This window comes from Artemia franciscana, chromosome 11 (assembly GCF_032884065.1).
Source record: "Artemia franciscana chromosome 11, ASM3288406v1, whole genome shotgun sequence".
NCBI classification, from domain to species: Eukaryota; Metazoa; Arthropoda; class Branchiopoda; order Anostraca; family Artemiidae; genus Artemia; species Artemia franciscana.
This window is the reverse complement of record NC_088873.1, coordinates 15,086,547-15,106,165: the sequence shown is the minus strand read 5'-3', so window position 1 is coordinate 15,106,165 and position 19,619 is coordinate 15,086,547.

Here is a 19,619-nt window from a genome sequence, read left to right as displayed (position 1 = left end):
TGTTTTATTTTTCTATAATTATTGAATCTCCACTATTATTTGAATATTTTCTCTTTATTTTTGAACGCAACTGTAGTGAAATTACACACAGAGTAGTGTAATTTCACTATTCTCGTATTTTTCAGGTTTACCCAAATTACCGCGAAGTAAGTTGGATTTTCCAGAATTTCCAAAACAAACAAGGTTACAAAAACTAATGCGTTGTATTTCATTTTAAGCTTCGTGTATTTACGAATCTAAGTTTTCAGTTTCGATAATAAAACTTTCTTGCGCAAAAAAATTCGCCCACGTTGCAAAAATCCAAAACCATGATGATAATTCTAGTTATAAACAAGACTAAAGACAGATTGGACAAAGAGCAGTTAATAAGTAATATATATTAATCATCAATTAAAAGGCTGGAATTTAAGAAGAAGAAAATCATAAATGCAAAGTCTTGGAACAAACACCTCAACTGAAAACCTTACAAAGATCATTAGAAACAAAAGTGTCAGTGCGATTGGTGAAAAATTCAGGGTTGTGGGGTAGGTTATAAATTACAATCAACTTCGAATCCACCTCCGACTCCAGAAATTTTCGATAGAGCGACTCCAACTCCGACTCCATTCAGCAAAAATTTAATAAGACACTGAATCTGACTCCAAAGCCATGGAAAAACCATCAAGTCTGCAAAACAATTTCGCGACTCAAAGTCCTAGGTTAGCAATACTAAATTTGTTCAGAATATAAATATTGTTCGAAAAAAACAATAAGGATGTCACGACTTAAGAATTCAGAAAAGATCATAAGAAGCTAATTAAAAGCAAAAAGAAAAAAACATTTTAATTGCTAGCTTAAGGCCAACATTTCTAAAAACATTCACAAACAAGAAAAATATGAGGTATTTTAAGTAGACATAACTCCGAAAGAACATTAGCAAAGGCCAAGCCATCCCATCTCTAACACCCTGGAATGACATTATCAAGCTTAAATTAGTGAAAATAAATTGAATCTCTGGAAATTTCCCATACAGTTAACTAAGAAACTTCCTGGTTTCCTTTTTAAGAGAAACATTACGCTTCACATAGTCTACTTGAATAAGGGGAAATTGAAAAATCAATTACGGAGGAATGGTGAGGCTCATCCCTAATCCTAGAAGAAATTCATATGAAATTTTTTAAGCATGTGGAAATACAAATCCTTCCGGAAATACCAAGTTTATTTAGGCATATAATTGCAGCTAATGCTTGGCCTGTAGACTAGGAGACTTTAATTATTTTCCCCTTTTCAAGAAAGATGATCGCCCTTTCTCACGACATTTATATTCTCTTCAAAATGCATATAGGGAGATACTTGAGCGACTGTTATGGTTTCAGGATGATTCATTGAGCTTGAGTTTCAACATTATTATTACTGTCCTTGTGCGCATATACATACGTTCTACTGACAGACATATCTTCAGTTCTGAACAGAAAGATTGATAAGTAAACGGGGCGCAGCCAGGTGTGTATTTTGGATAAGGAGAGGGGTCTGAGAGCTTACTGTCTGTAACAAGATTTATCACCAGCCAGGGCCTAGACAGCCGAGAACGGTCCCCAGGAACGAATCTCTTCGTCACCCCTCACGCTCTAGCTTTTTTCAGAAAGCTAAGTATATGATTTAAATTCCCCCATAAAACAAGAGGTAAGAGCTCATAAGGTATGAACTCTAACAAAATTCTAAGAATCAATAGATTGGTTTAAAAGGAAGATCAAAGGCTTAATGCCGGTCAGGATTGAAAATAAGATCTCTGAGTCACGATGTCCTACTAAATATCAAAATTCATTAAGATCCGATCATTCATTCGTAGGTTATAAATACCTAATTTTTTCTAATTTTTCCTCTTTCTTTAGCTCCCCAGATGGTCAAATCTGGGAAAACGACTTTACCAAGTCAATTTGTGCAGCTCCCTGACACGCCTACCAATTTTCATCGTCCTAGCACGTCCAAAAGCACCAAACTCGCCAAATCACTGATCTCCCCCCAAATCCCCCAAAGAGAGCGAATCCAGTACGGTTAAGTCAATCACGTATCAAGGAAATTTGCTTATTCTATTCACCAAGCTTCATCCCGATTCCTCCACTCTAAGCGTTTTCCAAGATTTCTGATTTACCCCCTCCAACTCCCCCCAATGTCAACAGATCTGGTCGGGATTTGAAATATGAGCTCTGAGCTATGAAATCCTTCTAAATCTCAAATTTCGTTAAGATCCGATTACCCATTCTTAAGTTAAAAATACCTCAAATTCTCTAATTTTTTCAAACTAACACCCCCAGCTCCTCCAAAGAGAACAGATCCGTTCCAATTATGCCAATCACGTATCGAGAACTAGTTCTTATTTTCCCCATCAAGTTTTATCCCGCTCTCTCCACTCTAAGCGTTTTCCACGATTTGTTTCCCTCCCCCTACCCCCTATGTCCCCAGATCCAATTCGATTCGAAAATGGAGCACTTGCGACATAAGATCCTTCTATTTATATATCAAGTTTTCATTAAGATCTGATCACGTATTCGTAAGAAAAAAATACCCTAATTTTCACGTTTTCCAAGAATTCCGGTTTCCCCCTCCAACTCCCCCCAATGTCATAGGATCTGGTCGGAATTTAAAATTGGAGCTTTAAAGCACAAAATCCTTTTAAACATCAAATTTCATTAAGATCTGGTCACCCGTTTGTAAGTTACAAATACCTCATTTTTCCAAATTACACCCAACCCCCAACTCAACCAAAGAGAGCAGATCCGGTCTGGCTATGTCAGTCACGTATCTTAGACAGGTTTTATTCTTCACATCCAGTTTCATCCTGATCTCTCCGCTTTATTCCCCCACCCCAAACTTCCCCCAACGTCACCAGATCCAGTCAGGATATAAAATAAGAGCTTTGAGACACGATATCCTTCTAAATATCAAATTTCATTGAGATCCGATAACCCGTTCGTAAGTTAAAAATACCTCATTTTTTCTAATTTTTCAGAATTAGCCCCTCCCCCAACTACCCCAAAGAGAGCGGATCCGTTCCGGTTATGTCAATCATGTATCTAGGACTCGTGATTATTTTTTCCACCAAGTTTCATCCCGATCCCTCCACTCTAAGTGTTTTTCAAGTTTTAGGATTCCCCCTCCCAACTCCCCCTCCCCCCCCAATGTCACCAGATCTGGTCGGGTTGAAAATAAGAGCTCTGAGCCACGATATTCTTCTAAATATCAAATTTCATTGAGATCCGATCACCTGTTCGTAAGTTAAAATACCTCATTTTTTCTAATTTTTCAGAAATAACCCCCCCCCCAACTATCCCAAAGAGAGCGGATCCGTTCCGTTTATGTTAATCATGTACCTAACACTTCTATTTTTTTTCCACCAAGTTTCATCCCGATCCCTCCACTCTAAGTGTTTCCCAAGTTTTAGGTTTCCCCCTCCCAACTCCCCCCCAATGTCACCAGATCTGGACGAGATTTAAAATGAGAGCTCTAAGATACGATATCCTTCTAAACTTCAAATTTCATTGAGATCCGATCACCCGTTCGTAAGTTAAAAATACCTCATTTTTTCTAATTTTTCAGAATTACCAACCCCCCCCCCCCAACTACCCCAAAGAGATCGGATCCATTCCAATTATTTCAATTATGTATCTAGGACTTGTGCTTATTTTTTCCATAAAGTTTCATCTCGATCCCTCCACTCTAAGTGTTTTCCAGGATTTTAGGTTCCCCCGTCCAAATCCTCCTTCATGTCATCAGATCCGGTCGGGATTTAAAATAAGAGCTCTGAGACACAATATCATTTCAAACATCAGCTGTCATTAAGATCCCATCACCCATTCATAAGTTAAAAATACTTCATTTTTTCTATTTTGTCTGAATTAACCGACCCCCCCCCCCCAGATGGTCAAATTGGGAAAACAACTATTTTTAATTTAAGCTGGTCCCGTCCCTGATACGACTGCCAAATTTCATCGTCCTAGCTTACCTGAAATTGCCTAAAGTAGCAAAACCAGGACCGACAGACAGACAGACCGACAGAATTGGCGATTGCTATATGTCACTTGGTTAATACCGAAGTGCCATAAAAACAACAGACAAACAAATAAACACACATCCGGGATCTGTCTTCTGGCAAAAATAAAAAGTTCCACATTTTTGCAGACAGGAGCTTGAAACTTCTACAGTAGGGTTCTCTGATACGCTGAATCTGATGGTGTGATTTTCGTTAATATTCTATGATTTTTAGAGTGTGTTTCAATTTCAATTTTCTCAGGCTCGTGACTTATGATGGGTAAGACTAAACTTGATGAAACTTATATATTTAAAATAGCATTAAAATGCGATTCTTTTGACGTACCTATTGATATCAAAATTTCGTCGTTTAGAGTTTTGGTTACTATTGAGCCGGGTCGCTCCTTACTACAATTCGTTATCACGAGCTGTTTCATAAGGTTTAGGTTTGTAATTTTCTGCAATTATATGGTGTATGGTTATATTGTTTCAACTTAAGTCGCTAATTTTGCCACCATTCACTAGCTAAGATCCAGGTGATTCCAGCTACAAAATTTCAATTTTGAAATTCTCTCTGTATTCTTTATAATGAAAAGTACTTTGAAAACGGTCTGAAAATCGTTGAAGAAAGGAAATTTTTCCATTTTTAAGGCGAGTTTCAATCATTCCCTAAGATAATGTTAAGGCAATATCATACTTGTGACTCAGTAAATGGATCATTTCCAATTGCGCAAGTATTTTGTCTTTTCGGTGTAATTTAGAGCTGTAGGCTGTTCGCAAAACCATATATTCTCCATGGGGCATAAGCCTTAAAGGATTATATTCACAAGTCTAAAAACTTTCAATCGCAGATCTAAGGTGGCATTCCAGATCTAAATGGTAGCCTACTTTAAAAGTATAGTAAACAACAATGCAACAACTATAAGTAAATATGCAGCAATTTAAAGCTAATTATGCAACAATTATAGAAAGGAAAAGAACCATGCCCAGTAATAGTTCCACGGGTTACAAAAAATAAATCGACTTACTTGACATAAGACCCATTTTACTTAGCCCAAAATTTGTTAATTTGATATGACCAAGGGCGGTAACAAGTGGACTGAAAAAAAAGGGAAAAAGCATTAGCGTCAGTTAACGGACAAGAACAATCTCAGAAAAATCAGAGAGAAGAAAAAAACAGAACACACAATATTTTCACATATTTATTTACTTTGTTTTCATCATTGTATACTCCTTTTTTCTTGGAAATATAATTTTTTTTTTTGTTAAAATGTGACTTTGAAGAATGATACGATATGTCGTTTCTCTAATTTGATATCAATCTTCTATGTCATTTCAGAAGCATCTTGATGTGACAACTGAAGATAGGTTCTGACAGAGCTCAGATCCCATTGGGACAGTCGGATTTTGTAGTGCCAGTGGTATTTTTGCAGTGGTATTTTATCCTCTATCTGCGGCACTTGTCTTTCCTAATATGTTGTTGAGTCAGGAAGAGCAAACCGTCGCAACCACATTTGCAATGAAGGAGGCACAATGATTCCATACAGGAATTAATGAGAAGAGCAGCTTATCACGGCAACTTGTAGACACGAATCTTGCCATAGAAAATGCAATAAACATATTAGTGAAGCAGAATTTATAATTTTTAACTTCATTAATGACTACTTCAGGCATTGTGAAGGCAACACTTTGAACCAAACTTTTTTTTCTTGGATATTTTAATGCACATTCGTTAAGTACAAATAATAAATTCTTGCTTCATTAATACGATAAATTACGACATTTTGAAGTGTAATATGTTAAACCAACTTCTCTTTGTCTCAGGTTGATCACAATATTTTCATTTGCAGCCTACGATGTTTAAGCCCTCTATCTCATTTCAAGCCGTATCTCCTCCCTTCCCATATTACTGGGGCTCACTAACACAGTTTCTCGTAACGAATGGAAACAAAACTTTTAGGACAATGATACTTTAAAGACAATATTGATCTTCTCAAATGTTCATTCCAGAGCTGATTTTATAAAAACTAAACAAAAGTCCTAGAAAAACAAGTTTTATTACCCCAAAATTATGCGGATTAGTTAAACAAAAAGGGAAAACAAAGGAAAAGAAAGTTGATGAGCTATCGAACAAGAAAAACTTGGCCTTAATCAATGTTCCTCAATTCCATTACATTTCCCAAACTAATACTCCACGAAGAGCTTATACCATTACGGCAAAACAGGTCTTAAACAGAGTATCACAATTTGATATTAGTATCACAATTTGAGATTAAAATATTTTGATATTATGTCATTCTAATATAAGTAGCTAGATCCGTTACCGGACACAAGGATGGCCAAGATTTTACCACTAATTTGTTGTTGTACGGTTTCGTTGTTCTTAACAATACATTGATTAAAAAAACAAAACTCTCATTGTCATTACTGATCATATTACTATGTTAAAAACTGGCCTAAATCTGAACTTTTTCATTAACTGATAAAATCAATAAAATTTCTAATTTTCGCGTTAGTATCTTTATTTGAAGATTTTTAATATACTAAGCTGGTAATATAAAGAGATCCCAATACGCGTTTTACATTGCAAATACTAGAAAGCTTAAATTATGATACAGGGACCACAATTTGTTTTTGCAGAATGTAGATTTTTACTGAGTCAAGGTTGTATACTGATATGACCAGCTAGCAACCTCCTTGAGGGACCCCACGCATCTGATGGGTTAATATAATCAATCAAGACCACCTTAGCCGTCCTATAACTCAAATGAGGCCTCATTCCTAACCCTGGACAGTGTCATTGGGGTAGAATGACGGTACTGTTAACTACTTTCCTCCACGCTGGCGATCCTGCTGAGGAAGACAGTCAAGTCAAGTAGGTAAAAAGGTGAAAAAATATTAGCTAATATAGAATTGTAATAACCAGACAAAGGCCTCAAAAAGTATGCCCCAAAATAAGAGAATAGCTCTAATTTGTAATTAGGATATACGAAAAAAAATTGGTAGCTGTTATTTCAATGAGAGCTCAGTTAAACAATGATTTATTTTATTTTAACTTATCGTTTATTTTATTATCATTTATTTAAAACTTTAGGTTTACCATATGTAGTATATCTTAAAGCCCACTGTTCTGATAATTTGACTGAACAGATATTAAACACAACTTTTTGCCGAAGAACTTTTTGTTCTTCAAAAAAATGTTCTTCACGATATTTGTATCGGTGACAAAAACTCCTTTGGTATCAGAAAATATGAAATCAAGTACTACGGTCACTATAGAAAAACAATTTGGGATCATGTAGCTGAACAAATATATATTTTACTTTGTGGTAATGCATAGAAGATGTATATATTTTTTCGAAATAGGATATTTGACTTACGTCGTTAGCGGTAGAAAGTTTCCGTTTAACCGAGATAAAAAAAAATAAGGCTGTTAGTCAAAATTCATAGAGCCCTTCTTTTCCCACTAAAGATAGGAGGATTCTGCTAAATCCAGGTTCAGAAAATCTTATCAAAATCTTTTCAACTACACGAAAAAACAAAGTATCCTGATCGACCAATCCCTTCGTTACTTTTAGGGAAAATTGGAGAAATTTTTGTCCAGTGTTTAGTTCATTAATTGGTTCTTCAAACCCCAAATTTATTAAGCAACCTAATTCCTCCAATAAACTACACCGAACATATAGAACCAACAATTTTTCAGCAGACAATGAAAATTGAACAGCCTTTAAGAGCTGATTGGGAGGTAGTCAAAAGCAGACCATTAAATAGGGTGATATGGCGGAAGAGAGCTCATGAACTACCTTAGGGGGTAAATTTTATGACTTCTAAGAGCTTCAACGCAGATCTTAAGCCGCGTTCCCTCTTATACAAATTAAAAAATAATATTGCTGTTCTATAGCTATACGAAGAGCGACGCTTGGCTTTGTTTCTAGAATTTATTGTTTGATGTAGTTTATTTTTGTTTTCTTAACATATTTTTCCATGTTAATACATAAATCCAATAAAGAAGGGCTTTGGTGTAGCCTCGGTAAATACATCTTCCAATCTGTTTTCAAGTTTTGACCCAAGTGTCTTGTTTTTTTTTTTTTTTTTTTTTTTAAATTCTCTCAACATCAGCTTCAGTTTTTGAATAATCTTTCAACCAATTTGCAAGAGATTAAAATATCTGTAGAGATGAAAGAGGAAACGAAATTTATATCTAAGTTCCTTAGGCTTCAGTATAAACATACAAAATGGATTATTATTATTAACGATGTATTTACTTGGAAATTTTAATTCCTTGTAGTATATTTGCAAGGAAAGTTAAAAGATTAAGAAAGACAAAATAAAATTCCTTTTTCACCCCAAGAACTATCTACACGTTCCAAAAAGATTTTTTACGGTGAATTCTAGTGATTTCTACTTTGTCCGCGATTACTACGCAACACTCGTTCGAATTTTATAATTTTTTTGGCATAGTTTAGGTAAATAGTTTATTTATTGTTTTTTTTCGAGCAAACTTGATCTATTTGGTCCAGAGGCATAGGAAGCTCCTAAAAAGGGGGACATCGGCCATAGGGTAGGTGTAATAATAGATGAATACACTAAAGCTGGGTTAGCGGTTGTAGATTTCACATTAAAGTCTTGGAGCATTTCATTCGTTTATGTTGAAAAAAAGTATTCAAAATCAGCTGGAAATTCATTGTTTAATGTGGCTTATTGCGGCGATTTGCCAATAGCTGGGTTGGTGCTTGTAAGGTAGTTGTAAGAGCAGCTGAATTGCCTGAGGATGGGTTGGCGGTTGTAGATTTCACATTAAAGTCTTAGAACGCTTCATTCGTTGATGTTGAAAAAACGTCTTCAAACTCATCTGGAATTTCATTGTTGAATACCTGGCTTGTTGCAGGAGAGTACGGCAAGTAGCCTATAGCTGGGTCGGTGCTTGTAGAGTTTGTAAGAGTAAATGAATTGCCTGAAGATGGATTGCCGCTTGTATGGATAGCTGTAAAGAGGGGAGTACAACAAATCACCAACAGCTGGGTTAGTGGTTATAGGGTAGTTGTAAGAGGGGAGTGCAACGAATTGCCTAAAGCTGAGTTGGTGTGTGTAGGGATAGCTGTAAAGAGCGGAGTACGACGAATCACATATAGCTGGGTTAGTGGTTGTAGGAAATTTGTAAGAGGGGAGTACGACGAATCGCATATAGCCTGGTTGGCGGTTGTAAGGGTAGGTGTAACATCAGAGGTATGAACAAACTACAGAGTGCCTTTTTTAAACTGACCTTAAAAATGCAATAAACGTTATCTAGAAAATATGGTTTTAAAGCTAAGATTATTTTAAGCAGTTTGACAGAATTTTCGTAAGAAGAACGTAAGAATACAATATCGCAAAAATAGGCGTTGTAAAAAATTGAACCTGGTTAAAAATTTGAATGCACGTTGAAAGTTTCATGAGGTACAGCCACATTTGTCAGAGTAATTTGATTAATGTAAAACTAAAAATGAAAAATAATATAAACATGCTAAAACAGCACTGAAAAAGCAACTTATTAGAGTATAAAACCTTCAAGCAATTATTCAAAGCTATTTTAGTATTTGGAAATAGCCAGTGGTATGTATTTATTTCACATTATATCTGTTAAACTGTGTTTATTGCAAGGAAACCTCTCCAAAAATGAGGAATAGATAAACCATTGATAGGTATATTTAAGGATGCCATTCCCTTTTCTAGCAAAAGATCATCACAGGGTTTTCCTTTCACTCGCAACACTCCTTTAGTCGGTAGCCACAACCTTTTGCCCACGCATTACAAATTAAGTTTCCTAGATTTCCTAGATTTTTATTTTATAGATTTTGAGGGTTTTTAAGTTTGGACACATTCTAGTGATTCTAAGAATCTTCTTCAAAAATTCTAGGTTTCTATCTTAAGTAGTATAGGCACATAGAAATATAGAATTAAACTTTTTAAATTTCTAGTGTTCTCCAGGGCTCCTGTCAGCAAAAACCAAAACCAATACAATCAACCAAGGCTGAAAAAAATCTGGTATATCTCATCTTTAGTAATTCTAATTGTTACCTAATAAATATAACATGACACTTCTAAAATCAAGTGCAAGTATAAAAAACCTAAATAAAAACAAAGTCGGATTTGGTTATTAACCCAGGCAGAGAAGAGCCCAAGTCATCTTAGATAATCATATCATTCAAAAGATTGTATATAAAATCACTCCAAAATGAGCAACAACACATTTTCTACCAAAAAACTAAAATAGTTTGGTACTAAGAATTAAAATTAGAATTTCGAATGTTCGCATTCTATAACTCTTACGAATCTAGCATTTTTCCGTAGTCGGGTGAATTTTTTCCAGAAAGTTACAACCCTGAGCTTCTACCCATACAAAGCAAAAGAGAAAAATATAAAGAAAGAGAGAAAAAGAGATGAAAAGAAGAAGACCTGTTTCATCATCTTTTAAGTTGCCAAACTTTAGGAAAATCGAACATTAAATCAGTCATCCTTTCAATATGTTTCCTCCATCTGTTCATTCAAGCAAAAAGCTAATCTTTATTTTCATCTATAGAAAAGGAATTGTAAAGATCACGGTTCATCTATAGAAAAGGAATTGTAAACATCACGGAACAAAATGGAATACAAATAAAAAATTAAGCTCATATTATTCGATTCGTGAAATGTCAAACATTCCCACAATCAATTCCAAAGTAAAGATTTCCAATAAAGATCAGCTTTTTATTTCAGACAATCGCAAATGACCAGCAACCCTTCACCTTCGCCCTATTCTTGGAAAATGTTGGACAAGAGAAATGAAAAAGTCTCAAATCAGGAATAAATCTAGAATCTATGTTAGAACTGTTACCGGGACAGGGTCTTTATGAGAGGAAAAAATAAATAGAAAACTAATCAAGAAAGATTTAAAGTTTACAAGCCATCAAAATGATGATATATACACTGAGCCATGACTTTATGAGCTTTGAGTAGACTTTTATAAGATGAAAGATCTTTTAGAAAAAGTACGATGTATGGTTCATACTATTATTGTTAGCTTAATAATTCTCTAAAATATTTGAGTTCTTGAACACGGCTTGGGGACCCATTCAACCCATCTGTATGTAGAACACAAGTTATGAAATTATAAGAAGTAAATAAACTAACAAAAAAAAAAAAAAAAAAAAAAAAAAACTCAAGCCTGGATCAGCCTCTTCCTAAGCTCAAATATACTGAAATAATAAATGCTGAAATGGTAATTTCCTATAATCTGTCACAATAGTATATGTAAAAAGGGCTTGATAAGCAGAAATTTGTCTTACTTGTCCGGTTTCAGGTCCCTATGAACAATTCCATAAGAATGGAGGTACTCAACTGCTAGAACTGTTTCGGCAAAATAGAATCGTGCCGGATCAAAGGGAAATGGCCCCATCGCTTTGATTAATGCAGCACAATCACCGCCTTCAACGTACTCCATAACCATACACAAGTGTTTCTGAAAAAAAATCGTTCAAACTGATTTGAAATATAAAAGCACCTGATTAAGAAGTGCAGTTATTTCCTTACGCTAAATTGAACGACAACAGGTTTACGCCATATTCTTACCAGGGGTTAAAACAGTTGAACAGGAGTTGAACCCTTTACAAGTTGACTATACTAAATTCTACCTTAATATATTAGTTCTGAACAAGATCATATTTATCCTCTTTATTTTTTGAATTATCTTGTTTGTAATATCAAGGCTCTTAGTTATGCTTCTGTCTTAGGTAAACCCGGGATGTCCTAAAACTAGATCATAGGATAGGTAGAATATAGATGGTGGCATGTTATTGCTATACATCTTAAAACACGATCTTAATTCTTATTTATATTATTGGGTAAGAAAAATATAGACAAAAGTAAGTCAGTCAAGCATACTATAGGAAGTTGACACATTTGAACGAACCCATGATGAGAAATCAGCTTGCATTGTAATGAAAACACATCGTGAAAAAAAAGGAAAAGTATAAAAGACTGGTAAATTTTCAGTGAAATTCGGGATTTTTTTCAACGTGGAAAATATGTACACATAAGATAAAGAATCCATCGTTTTTATCTTTCTTTTTGCTCGGAAGATTCTAAAGGGGAAGGATAAGGAATTTCAATAGGATTTAAATTTCATACACTTTATACATACTGCAAACACTATACATTTGAATGCGACGTCTACGAACTCCTTACACTAAAAGCGTGCCACAGCACATGAAGGGCATAGGGGCTTTTTATTCCAGTTAAAACGATTATTGTGTTGCGAGAGCAACACTTTGGTTTTGTCCCGGTTCTTTTTTTTCTTTCCTATGTGTCCGATCTCAGCGTATTCCTGGAAACTGGTAAGGGTCTAACCTTTGCGGTTTTTACGGGAAGTATGAACCTCAGGCCGGATTGATGAATATGACATTACATTTTGGAAAGCTCCGCAGAACTCTTGCCTGGGGCCAAAAAGGATGGTTTTTGCTTGTCCAGGAGCCAGAGCCTATGGTACGGGAAGTGAAGTGGAGTTATATAGCCTATGTCAGAGAGGAGTATCTGAAGTTCTGCAGCCAAGCTTTCGTTTCATCAAAGCATGTTTCTGCTTTCGAGTGGAAAGCTCCGTTCTAGCAGGCAAGCAGGCAGGCACCACTTTCAAATTGAAGATGGGCTAAAATCTATAAGTGTTAAATATATGCGGCAGTTACCCGGCCCCACAGCCAATATATCTTCTTTGAGTGATAAATAGAAAAATTTACAGAAGCAAAAATGTGGCATTTTCCCACGGGTCCGAAAGTGCTGCCATCTATTGTTTCAATCCATACTGTTCGTGATTTCAGCTGAGTTTATCATTCGGTTTTTCGGACTTGGGATTGCGGTAGAGAAATGGTATCAGATGTGATTAATAAACTTTAAAAGTTGTCTCATTCCTAAAGAAATTGGAGCTCATCCTTTGCTCCTTTCTAAGTGGTGTTAGAAAGTTGGCCTACGGCAACAAAAAAAATCAACTTTTGAACTAAGACAGATAGAATTTTTTTATCGACGGCAATCGATAGCTCTTGATGAGCTGATCAAAATATATGACATCCATTTTTGGTACAAAAGTTGAGACATGATATGAGGTATACCAGTTTGAAATTTCAAGGGGTTGACAACGTCAGTAGTAAGGTACACACTGACACGAAATCTAGGCCGATACAAATTGTGAGACATATAGAGGACTTGTAAGCAACAGTTGGCTGTTAGGTAATAATCACCTTAGGCAATGAGGGGTTAGCAACTTTTGCTAGTTGGTTTATCTATTATTTGTTTCCAGTGTATTTGATGGTAAACCCAATTTGGTTCCAGTGGTAAGACATGTAGGGGACTTGTAAATAATAATCTGCTGTTAGGCTATAGTCAACTTCAGCGATGAGGGGTTTGCAACTATACTAGTTTGTGTACCCATTTACTTGTTTCCGGTGAACTTGATGCCTATCACGGGAGAGGGACTTATAAGTAAGAATCGGTTCACTTTGGGCGAGAAACGGCTGTTAGAACATAATCATCTTCGGCAATGAGGGGTTTGCCACTTTTGCTAGTTGGTGTACCTATTATTTGTTCCCGGTGTATTTGATGGTTAAACAAAATTGGTTCCAGTTTAACAAATGTAAGTAATAATAGGCTGTTGGGCTACAATCATCTTCAGCGATGAGGGGTTTGGGTTAGAAATTTGTGTAAATTGGTGCAAATTTTATTCGATCTCTTTAAATCTGACAGAATTGAGTGTTTATTCAACGGGTACACATGATAACGTAAAACAATGAGATAGTTTCGCAATAATTAGTGTCACCTATGAAAAAAAAATTTAAAAAGTTTAATTCTATATTTCTATGTGCCTATACTACTTAAGCTAGAAACCTAGATTTTTGAAGAAGATTCTTAGAATCACTAGAATGTGTTAAAACTTAAAAACCCTCAAAATCTATAAAATAAAAATCTAGGAAATCTAGGAAACTTAATTTGTAATGCGTGGGCAAAAGGTTGTGGCTACCGACTAAAGGAGTGTTGCGAGTGAAAGGAAAACCCTGTGATGATGTTTTGCTAGAAAAGGGAATGGCATCCTTAAATATACCTATCAATGGTTTATCTATTCCTCATTTTTGGAGGGGTTTTCTTGCAATAAACACAGTTTAACAGATATAATGTGAAATAAATACATACCACTGGCTATTTCCAAATACTAAAATAGCTTTGAATAAGTGCTTGAAGATATTATACTCTAATAAGTTGCTTTTTCAGTGCTGTTTTAGCATGTTTATATTATTTTGCATTTTTAGTTTTACATTAATCAAATTACTCTGACAAATGTGGCTCTACCTCATGAAACTTTCAACGTGCATTCAAATTTTTAACCAGGTTCTATTTTTTACAACACCTATTTTTGCGATATTGTATTCTTACGTTCTTCTTGCGAAACTTCTGTCAAACTGCTTAAAATAATCTTAGCTTTAAAACTATATTTTCTAGATAACGTTTATTGCGTTTTTAAGGTCAGTTTAAAAAAGGCACTCTGTAGTTTGTTCATACTTCTGATGTTACACCTACCCTTACAACCGCCAACCAGGCTATATGCGATTCGTCGTACTCCCCTCTTACAAATTTCCTACAACCACTAACCCAGCTATATGTGATTCGTCGTACTCCACTCTTTACAGCTATCCATACAGACGCCAACTCAGCATTAGGCGATTCGTTGCACTCCCCTCTTACAACTACCCTATAACCACTAACCCAGCTGTTGGTGATTTGTTGTACTCCCCTCTTTACAGCTATCCATACAACCGCCAACCCATCTTCAGGCAATTCATCTACTCTTACAACCTCTACAAGCACCGACCCAGCTATAGGCTACTTGCCGTACTCTCCTGCAACAAGCCAGGTATTCAACAATGAACTTCCAGATGAGTTTGAAGACGTTTTTTCAACATCAACGAATGAAGCGTTCTAAGACTTTAATGTGAAATCTACAACCGCCGACCCATCCTCAGGCAATTCAGCTGCTCTTACAACTACCTTACAAGCACCAACCCAGCTATAGGCAAATCGCCGCAATAAGCCACATTAAACAATGAATTTCCAGCTGATTTTGAAGACTTTTTTTCAACATAAGCGAATGAAATGCTCCAAGACTTTAATGTGAAATCTACAACCGCTAACCTAGCTTTAGTGTATTCATCTATTATTACACCTACCCTATGACCGATGTCCCCCTTTTTAGGAGCTTCCTATGCCTCTGGACCAAATAGATCAAGTTTGCTCGAAAAAAAACAACAAATAAACTATTTACCTAAACTATGCCAAAAAAATTATAAAATTCGAACGAGTGTTGCGTAGAAATCGCGGACAAAGTAGAAATCACTAGAATTCACCGTAAAAAATCTTTTTGGAACGTGTAAATAGTTCTTGGGGTGAAAAAGGAATTTTATTTTGTCTTTCTTAAGCTTTTAACTTTCCTTGCAAATATACTACAAGGAATTAAAATTTCCTTGTAAATACATCGTTAATAATAATAATCCATTTTGTATGTTTATACTGAAGCCTAAGGAACTTAGATATAAATTTCGTTTCCTCTTTCATCTCTACAGATATTTTAATCTCTTGCAAATTGGTTGAAAGATTATTCAAAAACTGAAGCTGATGTTGAGAGAATTTCAAAAAAAAAAAAAAAAAAAAAAACAAGACACTGTGGTCAAAACTTGAGAAAAGATTGGAAGATGTATTTACCGAGGCTACACCAAAACCCTTCTTTATTGGATTTCTGTATTAACATGGAAAAATATGTTAAGAAAACTAAAAATAAAATAGATCAAACAATAAATTCTAGAAACAAAGCCAAGCGTCGCTCTTCGTATAGCTATAGAACAGCAATATTATTTTTTAATTTGTATAAGAGGGAACGCGGCTTAAGATCTGCGTTGAAGTTCTTAGAAGTCATAAAATTTACCCCCTAAGGTAGTTCATGAGCTCTCTTCCGCCATATCACCCTATTTAATGGTCTGCTTTTGACTACCTCCCAATCTGCTCTTAAAGGCTGTTCGATTTTCATTGTCTGCTGAAAAATTGTTGGTTCTATATGTTCGGTGTAGTTTATTGGAGGAATTAGGTTGCTTAATAAATTTGGGGTTTGAAGAACCAATTAATGAACTAAACACTGGACCAAAATTTCTCCAATTTTCCCTAAAAGTGACGAAGGGATTGGTCGATCAGGATACTTTGTTTTTTGGTGTAGTTGAAAAGATTTTGATAAGATTTTCTGAACCTGGATTTAGCAGAATCCTCCTATCTTTAGTGGGAAAAGAAGGGCTCTATGAATTTTGACTAACAACCTTATTTTTTTTATCTCGGTTAAACGGAAACTTTCTACCGCTAACGACGTAAGTCAAATATCCTATTTCGAAAAAATATATACATCTTCTATGCATTACCACAAAGTAAAATATATATTTGTTCAGCTACATGATCCCTAATTGTTTTTCTATAGTGACCGTAGTACTTGATTTCATATTTTCTGATACCAAAGGAGTTTTTGTCACCGATACAAATATCGTGAAGAACATCTTTTTGAAGAACAAAAAGTTCTTCGGCAAAAAGTTGTGTTTAATATCTGTTCAGTCAAATTATCAGAACAGTGGGCTTTAAGATATACAAATGGTAAACCTAAAGTTTTAAATAAATGATAATAAAATAAACGATAAGTTAAAATAAAATAAATCATTGTTTAACTGAGCTCTCATTGAAATAACAGCTACCAATTTTTTTTCGTATATCCTAATTACAAATTAGAGCTATTCTTTTATTTTGGGGCTTACTCTTTGAGGCCTTTGCTGGTTATTACAATTCTATATTAGCTAATATTTTTTCACCTTTTTACCTACTTGACTTGACTGTCTTCCTCAGCAGGATCGCCAGCGTGGAGGAAAGTAGTTAACAGTACCGTCATTCTTCCCCAATGACACTGTCCAGGGTTAGGAATAAGGCCTCATTTGAGTTATAGGACGGCTAAGGAGGTCTTGATTTATTATATTAGCCCATCAGATGCGTGGGGTCCCTCAAGGAGGTTGCTAGCTGGTCATATCAGTATACAACCTTGACTCAGTAAAAATCTACATTCTGCAAAAACAAATTGTGGTGCCTGTATCATAATTTAAGCTTTCTAGTATTTGCAATGTAAAACGCGTATTGGGATCTCTTTATATTACCAGCTTAGTATATTAAAAATCTTCAAATAAAGATACTAACGCAAAATTAGAAATCTTATTGATTTTATCAGTTAATGAAAAAGTTCAGATTTAGGCCAGTTTTTAACATAGTAATATGATCAATAATGACAATGAGAGTTTTGTTTTTTTAATCAATGTATTGTTAAGAACAACGAAACCGTACAACAACAAATTAGTGGTAAAATTTTGGCCATCCTTGTGTCCGGTAACGGATCTAGCTACTTATATTAGAATGACATAATATCAAAATATTGTAATATCAAATTGTGATACTAATATCAAATTGTGATACTCTGTTTAAGACCTGTTTTGCCGTAATGGTATAAGCTCTTCGTGGAGTATTAGTTTGGGAAATGTAATGGAATTGAGGAACATTAATTAAGGCCAAGTTTTTCTTGTTCGATAGCTCATCAACTTTCTTTTCCTTTGTTTTCCCTTTTTGTTTAACTAGTCCACATAATTTTGGGGTAATAAAGCTTGTTTTTCTAGGACTTTTGTTTAGTTTTTATAAAATCAGCTCTGGAATGAACATTTGAGAAAATCAATATTATCTTTAAAATATCATTGTCCTAAAAGTTTTGTTTCCATTCGTTACGAGAAACTGTGTTAGTGAGCCCCAGTAATATGGGAAGGGAGGAGATACGGCTTGAAATGAGATAGAGGGCTTAAACATCGAAGGCTGCAAATGAAAATATTGTGATCAACCTGAGACAAAGAGAAGTTGGTTTAACATATTACACTTCAAAATGTCGTAATTTATCGTATTAATGAAGCAAGAATTTATTATTTGTACTTAACGAATGTGCATTAAAATATCCAAGAAAAAAAAGTTTGGTTCGAAGTGTTGCCTTCACAATGCCTGAAGTAGTCGTTAATGAAGTTAAAAATTATAAATTCTGCTTCACTAATATGTTTATTGCATTTTCTATGGCAAGATTCGTGTCTACTAGTTGCCGTGATAAGCTGCTCTTCTCAGCAAATCCTGTGTGGAATCATTGTACCTCCTTCATTGCAAATGTGGTTGCGACGGTTTGCTCTTCCTGACTCAACAACATATTAGGAAAGACAAGTGCCGCAGATAGAGGATAAAATACCACTGCAAAAATACCACTGGCACTACAAAATCCGACTGCCCCAATGGGATCTGAGCCCTGTCAGAGCCTATCTTCAGTTGTCACATCAAGATGCTTCTGAAATGACATAGAAGATTAATATCAAAATACAGAAATGACATATCGTATCATTCTTCAAAGTCACATTTTAACAAAAAAAAAAAAAAAATCATATTTCCAAGAAAAAAGGAGTATACAATGATGAAAACAAAGTAAATAAATATGTGAAAATATTGTGTGTTCTGTGTTTTTCTTCTCTCTTATTTTTCCAAGATTGTTCGTGTCCGTTAACTGACGCTAATGCTTTTTCTCTTTTTTTTCAGTCCACTTGTTACCGCCCTTGGTCATATCAAATTAACAGATTTTGGGCTAAATAAAATGGATCTTATGTCAAGTAAGTCGATTTATTTTTTGTCACCCGTGGAACTATTACTGGGCATGGTTCTTTTCCTTTCTATAATTGTTGCATAATTAGCTTTAAATTGCTGCATATTTACTTATAGTTGTTGCATTGTTGTTTATTATACTTTTCAAGTAGGCTACCATTTAGATCGGGAATGCCACCTTAGATCTGCGATTGAAAGTTTTTAGACTTGTGAATATACTCCTTTAAGGCTTATGCCACATGGAGAATATACGGTTTTGCGAACAGCCTACAGCTCTAAATTACACCGAAAAGACAAAATACTTGCGCAATTAGAAATGATCCATTTACTGAGTCACAAGTATGATATTGCCTTAACATTTTCTTAGGGAATGATTGAAACTCGCCTTAAAAATGAAAAAATTTCCTTTCTTCAACGATTTTCAGACCGTTTTCAAAGTACTTTTCATTATAAAGAATACAGAGAGAATTTCAAAATTGAAATTTTGTAGCTGGAATCACCTGGATCTTAGCTAGTGAATGGTGGCAAAATTAGCGACTTAAGTTGAAACAATAAAACCATACACCATATAACTGCAGAAAATTACAAACCTAAACCTTATGAAACAGCTCGTGATAACAAATTGTAGTAAGGAGCGACCCGGCTAAATAGTAACCAAAACTCTAAACGACGAAATTTTGATATCAATAGGTACGTCAAAAGAATCGCATTTTAATGCTATTTTAAATATATAAGTTTCATCAAGTTTAGTCTTACCCATCATAAGTCACGAGCCTGAGAAAATTGAAATTGAAACACACTCTAAAAATCATAGAATATTAACGAAAATCACACCATCAGATTCAGCGTATCAGAGAACCCTA